Raw genomic sequence first — 11,799 nt, forward strand, 5'->3', positions numbered from 1 at the left:
CATTGCAGGCGATTCAGGAGACATTGATTGAGACTTTGAGGGAAGCTCAGGAATATTACAAAAAGGCTGCTGACGCCGGAGAGCACTTCCTACGTTTCATGTGGGTGACCAAGTTTGGTTATCAACAAAGAATTTGAAGGTGCATGTGCCTACGTTTCATGTGGGTAACAAAGTTTGGTTATCAACAAAGAATTTGACGGTGCATGTGCCATCTGCTAAGTTGGGTCAAAAGTTTGTGGGTCCTTTTCAGATTTCTGCCCAAATCAACCCAGTCACTTTCCGCTTAAAGCTTCCGGACAGTATGAGGATTCACCCTGTTTTTCACATATCACTACTCAAACCGTTTCAGGAAAATCCTTTCCCTGGAAGAATTTGTCCACCTGTTGAGATACAGGGTGAAGAAGAATTTGTGGTGGAGAAAATTCTTGATTCCAGGATCTTTAGGAATAAATTACAATATCTGGTTCAATGGGAAGGTTATGGGCCAGAAGAAAATTCTTGGGAGCCTGAGGAGAATATTCACGCCTCTAGATTAACAAGAGAATTCCACCAGAGGTTTTCTCACAAACCTGGCCCTAAAACGTCCAGAGGACGTCCTGGGAGGAGGGGAGTACTGTCAGGGCCTGGACTTGAACCTGGGACTTCTACTGTGTCAGGCAGTAACTCTTCACACTGAGCTACCTGAGATGCTGGACAACACTCTGCCTGATCTATTGGATAATCCTGCCTTGTGCCTTGTTTTCTCTTGAACGTTGAACTCCTTGCTCCTCCCATGAACTTCCTATAAAAGCCATGTCCATGCACTTCCTCCTTGCCAGATTATTGTGCCTTCCAGCCAATATCCCGCTCATCCTTACTGCTGCCGTCTATATCGTTTGTGACCGACCTTTGGCTTGTGACTGACTCCGCTTTTGTCTTATCTCTAAACTGTTTGATCCGCTCTTGGTTTCCAGCGTGCCCTTTCCCTGGTGGGGGGATCCTGAGACTGCGACCTGGTATTCACATGCAGCCAAATCCATCTCCACCGTTAGGAGCTCTGGTGAAGACCGTTGGATACTTCGACCCCGCACCTCAGGTGAGCCTGCGTCATTCCCAGGGTGACCCGCTGGTGTACCAATCCTGCTGGTTTCAGGTAAGCCTTACAACTGCTGTAGCAATTGGTCTCTGAACCTGACCACACACCGTGACATAGGGACTGGCCAGAAAGGGATTACTTTGACGCAGTTGGCCAGCTTAAACATATATTACAATATATGTGAACTAAAAATCCCTGTTTTTTTTTATTACAATGTTTGCTAGAAAGGGTGTATAGCAATGTACAGAGGGTTCATCCATAATTTATTGTGTTAACATATAGTCACACCCCTTTGCACCAGATGGATTATATACATATGTATACAGTGGATATAAAAATTCAATTAGGATCAGTGCTGATATAATAAAAAGGTGAACAATCAGAAGCTATATATATATAAATAAAACATCTGTATGGTACACTTGATTGTGATGCGACAGCACATATGGCTAGAAATCTTATTAAATAAGAACTCCAACTAACAATACGTTCATAGTTGAGTAACACAACCCAACGCAATTTTAAAAAACAACATATGTGCTTTTTAGAGGCATTTGACTGGCGGTGAGGAGGCGATATGCCACCTCTTCAAATTCTGAAAATATGACCCACTGCGCTGAAACCACATTGCATGCAGTTGCAGGGCAGTTGTGGAGACTTCCCATGCACTTGAGTGGGTTGCATTCGGTGGCGGTACAGCCTTCTGAATGAGACATGCTGTTTAACCACTTGCCCTCCAGAGGATTTACCCCCCCTTCCTGACCAGGCCAGTTTTTTGCGATACGGCGCTGCATTACTTTAACCTCCCTGGCGGTATTCCCCATTGTAGCTCGGGGTAAAGTTTCAGTACCACAAGCGGTAACCCCGAGCTACACTCAGGCTTACCATGCGGCGCTGCTCCGCGATCCCTCGGTCACTTACCTTGTCCTGTGCTCCCGCGATGTCCCTCCTGCAGTGTCCCCAGCAATGTAATCCGGCAGATGCTGGCATCTGGCATCTGGGTTCCGTCCCCTGCGAGCGTCAGGACGTACGGGGGACGGAACGGCGGGAAATTTGAAAATGACAAAAAGTGACATTCACAAAAATCACTAAAATCACATAGTAAAACATTACTGTACCAAACCATTTCACATACATTTTGTCCCGAGTGCTTTGTCCTGTGCCCTGCCTTCATTTGTACTGTTCTTTCTACCTGGAAACTGAGAAATGTCCATGGCGTCCAAAAAGCGTCCCTTTAGGTCAAAAGCGGTTTTAGACCAGCATGAGAACAGCGATAGTAAATTGGAACTACTTGCAGAATTGAGTGATGATTCGTGGGAAAATTCGTCATCAGATACTGAAAACGATTTTGCGACTTTGCTCAGCGATGTACGAACTTGGCGCTATATTTCAAATTTCAGTGTTTTTGGTTTGATTATATTATTGAATTAAATTTAATATTATTATATTATTTTGTTATGATTATTTATTAAATCAAAATTTATGATTTTGTGTTTCAAGTTTTATCCTACCCAGGATGTTTACTAGACTCTTGTTCGGACAGATTTCAGTGAGTTATTCCTAAGAATTACAGGCCTATAATATAAAACGCCAAATTTCCATGCAAAATAATGGTACCGCTTTCAGCACCAAAAATCTGAAATAATCATACCGCCAGGGAGGTTAACTGACAATTGCATAGTCATGCAACGCTGCACCCAAATTAAATTTATGTCCTTTTTTCCCCACAAATGGAGCTTTCTTTCAGTGGTATTTGATCTGTGTTTTTTATATTTTGCACTATAAACAAAAAAAGACCGTCAATTTTGAAAATATATATATTTTTTGCCTTTTTGCTATAAAACATATGCAGTAAAAAAAATGTTAAAAAATCAAATTTCTGCATAAATTTAGGCCAAAAAGGTATTCTGCTACATGTCTTTGCTACAAAAAATCCCAATAAGTGTAAATTAATTGCTTTACGTCAAAGTTATAGCATCTACAAATGGCGGTATATATACTGGAATGAGTTTTTTTCAACACTAGTAATGGCAGCAATCAGCGACTTATAGATGGACTGCGGCGGGCATTGGGACACTGGGGGGAACTGACTAACTGCCACTGACATCCCCAGTGACACTAATACAGTGATCAGTGCTAATAAAAAGCTACTAATGACACTGGGCAGGAAGGGGTTAACATCTGGGGCGATCAAAGGGTTAACTGTGTGCTGTTTTACTATGTGGCCTGTGTGTGTTTTACTATATAAGCATGCTACTTTGTATTGCTCTGCTATGCAGAGCAATACAAAGCAGCATGCCAGTACTGACAGGGGAAATCTGTATTGTTTTTTTTTTTGAAATTCATTAAAAACCATTCAAATACAAAAATGAATTAAAATAGAGGTTTCAGTTTGTAGTGCTCAAACACAGCCGAGTCCCTTTTTAATGAATAACAAATTACAAAGCAGTTAATAAGGTTATTAGTGTGGGGGGTGTGTGGGGATTTCTGTGTGACCCCCCCTCCTTCAACTGGGAGATACATCAAACGTTGCTAAATTTAGGGTACAAGACACAATATTTTACATATGAAAGCTGCCGCCATCTTATAATCGCTTTCCGTATTTTAGATACATTTCATCAGGCTCAACCAATCGCCAACATCTTCTATCCTACATTTCAATCTCCATTTACTTCTTAGCATCATACACAAGCAGAACCATTAGATCATGGTTTGTCCTAGGCCGGAGTAAGACATTTTAGCTTTCATGAGTAGTGGAACTGCGAATATCAATGAGAAGCCAGCAAGTTAAAGAGGAGTTCCAGGTATGGATATTTTATACATAGTAACTGTACATTGGTTCAGCTTGGACCAATGTAACTGAAATTGACACAGCTACTCCAGTAATCTCCACTTGCTACCGGGTCCAAAGCGAAGTGTCTGGCCCGATGCACTGTGAACACCGAACATTGTGTCTTTTTCCCAGAAAGACTTCAATCATGAAACAAAAATGTATCGTGGCAACTAGATGGTTTTGACAATAAAGGAACTACACATCAGGGCTTGACAAATCCCAGGCGCCAGGTCACCATGGCGACTAGAAATTGCATCGGGGAACCTGGATTTACAGACTGCCTCCCATTGACTTCAATGTAAAAACTCTTGTCAATAGCAATCATATGTGAACACTTAAGTACGCATCAGGGATGTTGGATTCCTATCGCCCAACGCCTGGGACATGTAGTTTCGGGTGCCCGGCAGGTAGTTTCTACCTTTAGCCCTGCTGTGGACAAGCAGCAGGGCTCACCTGTCAGGTGAAGCAATTGGCGACGGCCACACAGTGAAAGTTACACCCAAGCAGATACCATCCTCCCCCCTAAAAAAAATTGAGGCCCCCACCCCCCAATACAAACGTAAAAGCACATGCTGGGGCGCCTACGCATGAAACCGTCAATTGTAATACACGTTACATATCGCCGTGCACGCCAGGATGAGAGCAATAATTCTAGCACCAGACCTCCTCCGTAACACTAAACTGGTGACGGAGCTTTAAAAGTGTCGACCTATAGAAAATATAAGATACTGCAGTTCGTCGCCATATCACGAGCGCGCACAAATTTAAGGTTCGATAAGTTGGATATCCATTTAGTCGCTGCAACCTCATCTTTTATATGGTACAAAAAAATAGGCTAATTTATTGGTTTTTTTGTGCCCTAAAATTAACTTCCTTGTACTTTTTACTAAAATTTTGCGGTAAAATCATGTGACATAAAAAATTGGAATCACCACTATTTCATTCTCCAGGGTCTCTGCTTTCAGAAAATATATAATATTGAAGAGTTTCATGTAATCTTCAGGCCTAAAATTATTTTTTAAACATGTGCAAAAAAACGGCTCTGGCAGCAAAAGGGATAAAGTTAAAAAAGAAAAAATTGTTTATCTGGACAAGCAGATTCTCATGAGGGACAAGTAGATTGGGGCCCTGATTTAGTCGCTGGACAAGTAGTTTTTTCAAAAACGTCCACACCCCTGTGTCATGTAAACCTGTGAGTTTCAATACAAATCCAGAAATGCATATGTGTGAACCAGGTTGGCTCCATTCACATTTGGGTCTTTTGGAATCGCAGCAGAAACACTGTGATCACAAAACGCAGGTTTAGGTGCCATTATTTTCAATGGCGAATAAAATGAGGTGCAGTTTTGCCATGATTGTCGTGTGACAAATTGCAAGAAATATACAGCTACATTTAAAAAAAAAAAAAAAAAAAAAAAAAGTGGTATCCATTAGCATTTACCAGCAACAGAAAGCCCGCTTTGTCCTGAAAAAAACAAGGTATAATCCACCAGGTTAAAGTTATTGTGATATGTTCAGTTGCAAAATTGTGTTCAGGCAGTAAGGGGGTTACATTTTTAAATTTTGTCAGTTGGAGATGACACGGCAGCCATTTTTGGCCAGATTTCCTTTGATAATAATAATATTAATAATAATAAAAAAAAAAAAAAATAGGAGATATCCTTTACCATTTACCAGCAAAAGAAAGCCCACTTTGTCCTGAACAAAACAAGGTATAATCCACCAGGAGGTCGAGGTCCCAATCATGTGATCACTGTTTGGCCAATCAGTGATCACATGCAGAGTAGTAAGCAAGATGTCACTTCTGACATCATTGCTTACTACATGTGAAATCTGTGAATGATCACAGAGGTCACATGGTACAAAGCTATTCACAACAGCCTTGTACTATGTGACAAGCTGTGACCAATCACAGCTCACACAGTAGTTCTCAATGGCTGCAAGAATGCAGCCAGAGAGAAGAAGAAATGGTTGCTTTTACAGCCTTTATGGGTGTAAAAGCAATCAGTGTAAAAAAAAAAAAAAAAAAACTTCATCACCCCACCATGGTGACACTGTACTGCTAGGGTGACAGTATGTAAAAAAGTAAAAAAAAAAAAAAAAAAAAAATTTATAAGAAAAACACTTTTTCAAAATTTTTGGACTTTTCATTTACATAGCAAAAAAAATAAAAATCCCAGTGGTGAATAAATACCACCAAAATAAAGCTTTATCTGTCTCAAAAAATGCTAAAAAATTAATATGGGTACAGTGTTGCATGACCGCGCAATTGTCATTCAAAGTGTGATAGCACTAAAAGCTGAAAATAGGCCTGGACAGCAAGGGGGTAAAAGAGTCCGGACTTGAAGTGGTTAAAAAAAGGAGATATCCTTTACCATTTACCATCAAAAAAAAAAAACCCACTTTATTACTTTATTCTGAAGAAAACAAGACTGAATCCACCAGAATATGTTGTGTTGTGATCCACCAGGATAAGTTGTTGTGATGATATGTACAGTTGCAAAATTGTGTTCGAGCATTGAGGGGTTAAATTTTCATTTGACATGGCGGCCATTTTGGGCCAGTTTTCCTTTGATAACACCAAAAAAATAGAAGCTAGCCATTAGCATTTACCAGCAAAAGAAACGCAGGTTTAGGTGCCATTATTTTCAATGGCGAATAAAATGAGGTGCAGTTTTGTCATGATTGTCGTGTGACAAATAGCAAGAAATATACAGCTACATTAAAAAAAAAAAAAAAAAAAAAGTGGTATCTATTGCCATTTACCAGCAACTGAAAGCCCGCTTTGTCCTGAAAAAAACAAGGTATAATCCACCAGGTTAAAGTTATTGTGATATGTACAGTTGCAAAATTGTGTTCAGGCAGTAAGGGGGTTACATTTTTAAATTTTGTCAGTTGGAGATGACACGGCAGCCATTTTTGGCCAGTTTTCCTTTGATAATAATAATAATAATAAAAAAAAAAGAAGTAGGAGATATCCTTTACCATTTACCAGCAAAAGAAAGCCCACTTTGTCCTGAACAAAACAAGGTATAATGATATGTACAGTTGCAAAATTGTGCTCAGGCATTAAGGGGTTAATTTTTTTTAAATTCTGTCACTTGGAGATGACATGGCGACTATTTTGGGACAATTTTCCTTTGATGATAATATTATTAAAAAAAAAAAAAAAAAAAAAAAAATATCCATTATTATTTTCCAGCAAAAAAAAAAAACATTTTGTCCTGAACAAAACAAGGTATAATCCACCAGGATATACAGAGCTGTTGTGATAATATGCACAGTTGCAAAATTGTGTTCAGACACTAAGGGGTTAAATTTTTAAATCTTGTCAGTTGGAGATGACACGGCGGCCATTTTGGGCCATTTTTCCTTTGATAATAAAACAAAAAATATAGGACATATCCATTACCATTTATCAGCAAAAGAAAGCCCACTTTGTCCTGAACAAAACAAGGTATAATCCACCAGGATATACAAAGCTGTTGTGATGATATGTACAGTTACAATATTGTGTCCAGGCAGTAAGGGGTTAAATTTTGTCAGTTGGTGATGACTCAGCAGTTTTGGTTTCTATAAATAGAAGCCTGAGCAGTGTCTGATCAGTCCTTGTGTGTGAGTGGTGGAGAGCAGAGGCACAAGGACCCATCTCGTCAGCGTATTTTACATCCTTTTCGCAGTTTCAGATTTTTGCATCATTTGCCTATATTCTTGGATTTTTCGGTATTGCTCTCCATATTTAACATCTCAGGTAGGAAATTAGTGGGCTGTTTTGAGATCTAAAGCCCAGCCTTTAGGGGCTGTAGGCCAGATTTCACAGCCCCTATTTCATTACACACTAATAACATCAGTGTTCTACAACCAACTAGACATCGCCATGGAGTGGCCTGATGTTGAAATTGGTTTCCATGATTTCTCAGAATTTGACCCAGACAATGACAGCGACTGGGACATGATTTCTGAGCTGATCAATTACCATGACTCTGAGTTTGGCCAAGCCAATAATGAAACAACTAATTGGTTTGAGAGCATCATCTCCAACTCAGAAGGAGATAAGAACGTCACTAAGGAGGAAGATAAAACCATCCATCATTCTCCACAGCCCAGCCTAGCAAACACCGTGCTGGAGCTAGCTCCTACCCAATCTTATTTACCATCTGCAGCATCTGACCCGCTGAACAACATCAGGGTCTGGGACACGATTTCTGAGCCTGCCAATGGCTGGGAGTCAACTTACCAGCTAGCTAGCTCAGAAAAGCAACAGGTCCCAGCCACCCAAAAAATGGCTGCGTGGGTAGCGAGCTTCACCTCTGAGAATTACTCAGAAGAGCAGCGGGTCCCAGCCATCCAAGAGTCAACTGATGGGATGGATAGCTGGACTGCTGACCTGGTAGGAGATAAAACCAACATCCAATCTCCACAGTTCGGGTCAGCACACCATCATCTAGCAGCAAACACAATGCTGGAGCTACCACCTACCCGGCATTATTTTGCAGCTGCACAGTATGACGCAGCGCACAATGACAGGGTCTGGGACATGATTTCTGAGCCTGCGAATGGCTGCATGTCAACTAGCCAGTTAGCTAGCTCAGAAATAAAGCAGGTCCCAGCTAACCCAAAAAAAAGGAGTTGGGCAGATAGCTTCTTCTCTGATCTGGCAGGAGATGAGGACATAACCAATGTGGAAACCAACAACCAATATCCACATCCCAGCCTAGCAAACCATCATCTAACATCAAACACTTCGCTGGAGCCTCTTCCTGCCAGACATCAGAATCTAAATGTCCAGCACATACCTCTGACTATTCCTCCATCGAAAGCAGGTAAGTACATTTCAGGATTTATTATTACAGTTCTTTAGCTTTACCTTTAGCAAGTGATATGCAGAGATTCCTAGGTAAATGCAGGTTAACTCCAGGGCCAGCCAGTTTCAGCTGCCATTTACCATCATTCACCACTTACAGTCCCTTCCATACAGACCGGACTCCCTAAAGGAGTCCGCTTGCTCAGCAGGGATCTGTCCGCTGATCCCCGCAAAGCAAGTGGATGGCTGGTCCATGTCCGCTCCGCTCCTGCAGAGTGGAAGCAGACACAAGCTGCTCTCCTTTATGGTCGGTTGGAAGTAAACAGACTGCTCTGTCTGTTTACACCCGACTGCCATCTGATCCGATTCGCTAGATGAAGGGGAACGGATCCCCATCTGTCTGTTTTTAGCATGACACAAGTCCGTTTACACCCACCGCTCTGTTTTTTTTCAGGTTTTATTGCTGAGAGCTACCATTTAATAATACTAATATCAATAATGTCACAATAATCAAGGTGAAATTGTAGGTTCATAGGGAAGCCCAAAATGTTTTATTAAAAAAATAAAACAAAATTATATATATACATATATATATACACACACACACATATAAATATAATCTTGACAGTACTTAGATGTAAATGAGGCATTAGGGCCTATTCACAAATGTGAGTTGTAAACATATGAATTTTTTGAAAACACATCTTGCATGTTTAGCATGTTTTGTGCTCTTGGTGCACTTCATTTTTGAGCATGGCTGCAATCAGGACTTTTGAAAAGCGCTGCTCGCTGTAAAGTAACACAGGGCAACACTTAGATAGGATTTAAAGAGAGCTATCTTTCATGCGCTGGGAAGGTGCATTTTAGCATGTCAAAAGTGCATAGGTGGGAACAGGGCCTTCGTTTTTACTTTTCAGTCTGAGCGCATTTTTTTCAACAGAACATTTACTAAGCCTAGAGAGTGCAAAATCTGGAGCAGCTCTGAATAGAAACCAATCAGCTTCCAGGTTTAATTTGCAAAGCTAAAAGCGAATCTAAAGGTTCATTTTTTTTTTTTTAATAACAAACACGTCTATACTTACATGCTGTGTGCAGTGGTTTTGCACAGAGCAGCCTGGATCCTCCTCTTCTCGGGTCCCCCGCAGGCTCGCCTGGCCCTTCCCTCCTGTTGGGTGCCGCCACAGAAATCAGCTTGCCATGGGGGCACCTGCTGCTCTGTGTCCATTCACACCCTGAGCTGTGGCTTGGCACCACCCCTCTCTCTCATTGCCTGACTGGCTGTGATTGACAGCAGCGGGAGCCAATGGCTCCAGCTTGCTATCTCAGCCAATGAGGAGGTAGAGACTTGGGGTAGAGCCGAGGCTGTCATTCATAGCACTGGATCATGATGAGGCTCAGGTAAGCATTGAGGGGGCGGGAGGAGCTGCTGCACACAGAAAGTTTGTTACCTTCTTGCATAGAATGCCTGAATGTAAAAAACCTTCAGCCTTTACAACCGCTTTAATTGAACAAACTGAAGTTAGAAGCTGATTGGCTACCATGTACGGCTGTACCAGATTCTGAGTGCCCCAGTTTTAGTAAATCTACTCCAATATCTGCTTATCTTGTCAGCAATGCAGTGTCCTGGTAATGTCCTGGGCATGGATATATGAAACTATGGTGTCAGCCTTCCCAGCTATCTTCTTTGAACTGCATAAAAATGCCTCCATATGTAACGGACATGAGGAGGAGAGGGGAAGTAGGAGAGCTGCCTAGGGTGACAATGCTGCTCCTTCTATATATACAGAGGAAGGAGCGTTGTCACCCCTAGGACAGGAAGTGTGTTACTGCTTTGATCAAAAGATAAAAATAAAAGAAACAAGACCAGAGAAAAGGAACAAATGCACTCACTACAGCTAAGGACTGAAAAACTGCAAAATATAGATTTTGATTTTTAGCTTTAGATGCCTTTTGGTATTAATACCTCTATTACACAGTCTGAAAATTGTGACTGCCCCAGGTATAACTCCATTATTCTTTTTTCTAGGACTATCAGACGTGGCGTTCTCCAAGAACAAGAAGGGACGTGTGAAACGGCCAATGAATGCGTACATGATCTGGTCTCGCATTCACCGTCCAGTCTTGAACCAAGCCTATCCTGGCACCCCATTTTCCACCATTAGTGCCAGGCTTGGAGAAGAATGGAAAAACCTGTCACTGGAGCAGCAAAAGCCCTATTATGAGGAGGCGGAGCGACTTAAAAGGAAACACGCTGAAGAGTATCCAAGTAAGTAGTCAGACACAGTTCTTAGTCCTCATTACAGGATTCATATTCCAATGGATGAAAACTAGTTTTACTATCAGTACAGAAAAGTCCGTTCGTTTATCCGATGGATTGGCCCCTGCATGACATATTACATATCCAAATGCTGAAATGAAATATGTCATCGTTATAATAGCATAGTGCAATGTTGACACTTTTGTACAATTATTTTTATGGTTCGCTATGCAATTTGTATATTTCCCTCTGTGATTAACAAATAAAAAAATGCATCATAGAGCAAACTTTTATCAAAAACACATGACTTTTATAGCAGGACAGGATCTGATCACCTGAGGGGTATTTACAGGTTCAGGGTGGGGATATCTCCCCCTTCACTGGCACAGCTATAAGGCTATGTTTACACCTGTGGCTGGGGTCAGTCAAAACAAACAGCTGAGCCACGTTTTTACTGCCCCCCCCCCCCCCTAGGCTGCGCAGGCAGCGGCTGTACACATGCTGGTTGTGCAGGTTTTCAGAGGCTACAACAGGTGGTGGGGAAGAAACAAAATGCCTCTTCTCCTCCTGTCAAACGTCATCAGAAAAGTGATCCACCGTGGATCGATCTTCAGAGGGTACAGCTCATGGAAGCTAGCCCTAACACTTGCTGAAAGCTTTTTACTTGAGCCTTTGGTGTCATCAAATAAGTCCTCTATATATGTCTATTGAGAATTCACTGTTGGGATACAGATTTGAAGTGCTCTGTCCCTCTAGATATATATGGAAAAGGCTCTTCTGCTGGCGGCACAAAAGGTTCAACTGAAAAGCACTCGAGTTTTACCAAGCTG

Source organism: Staurois parvus, unplaced genomic scaffold (assembly GCF_062004578.1).
Source record: "Staurois parvus isolate SC_StPar_1 unplaced genomic scaffold, SC_StPar_1.0 ptg000362l, whole genome shotgun sequence".
NCBI classification, from domain to species: Eukaryota; Metazoa; Chordata; class Amphibia; order Anura; family Ranidae; genus Staurois; species Staurois parvus.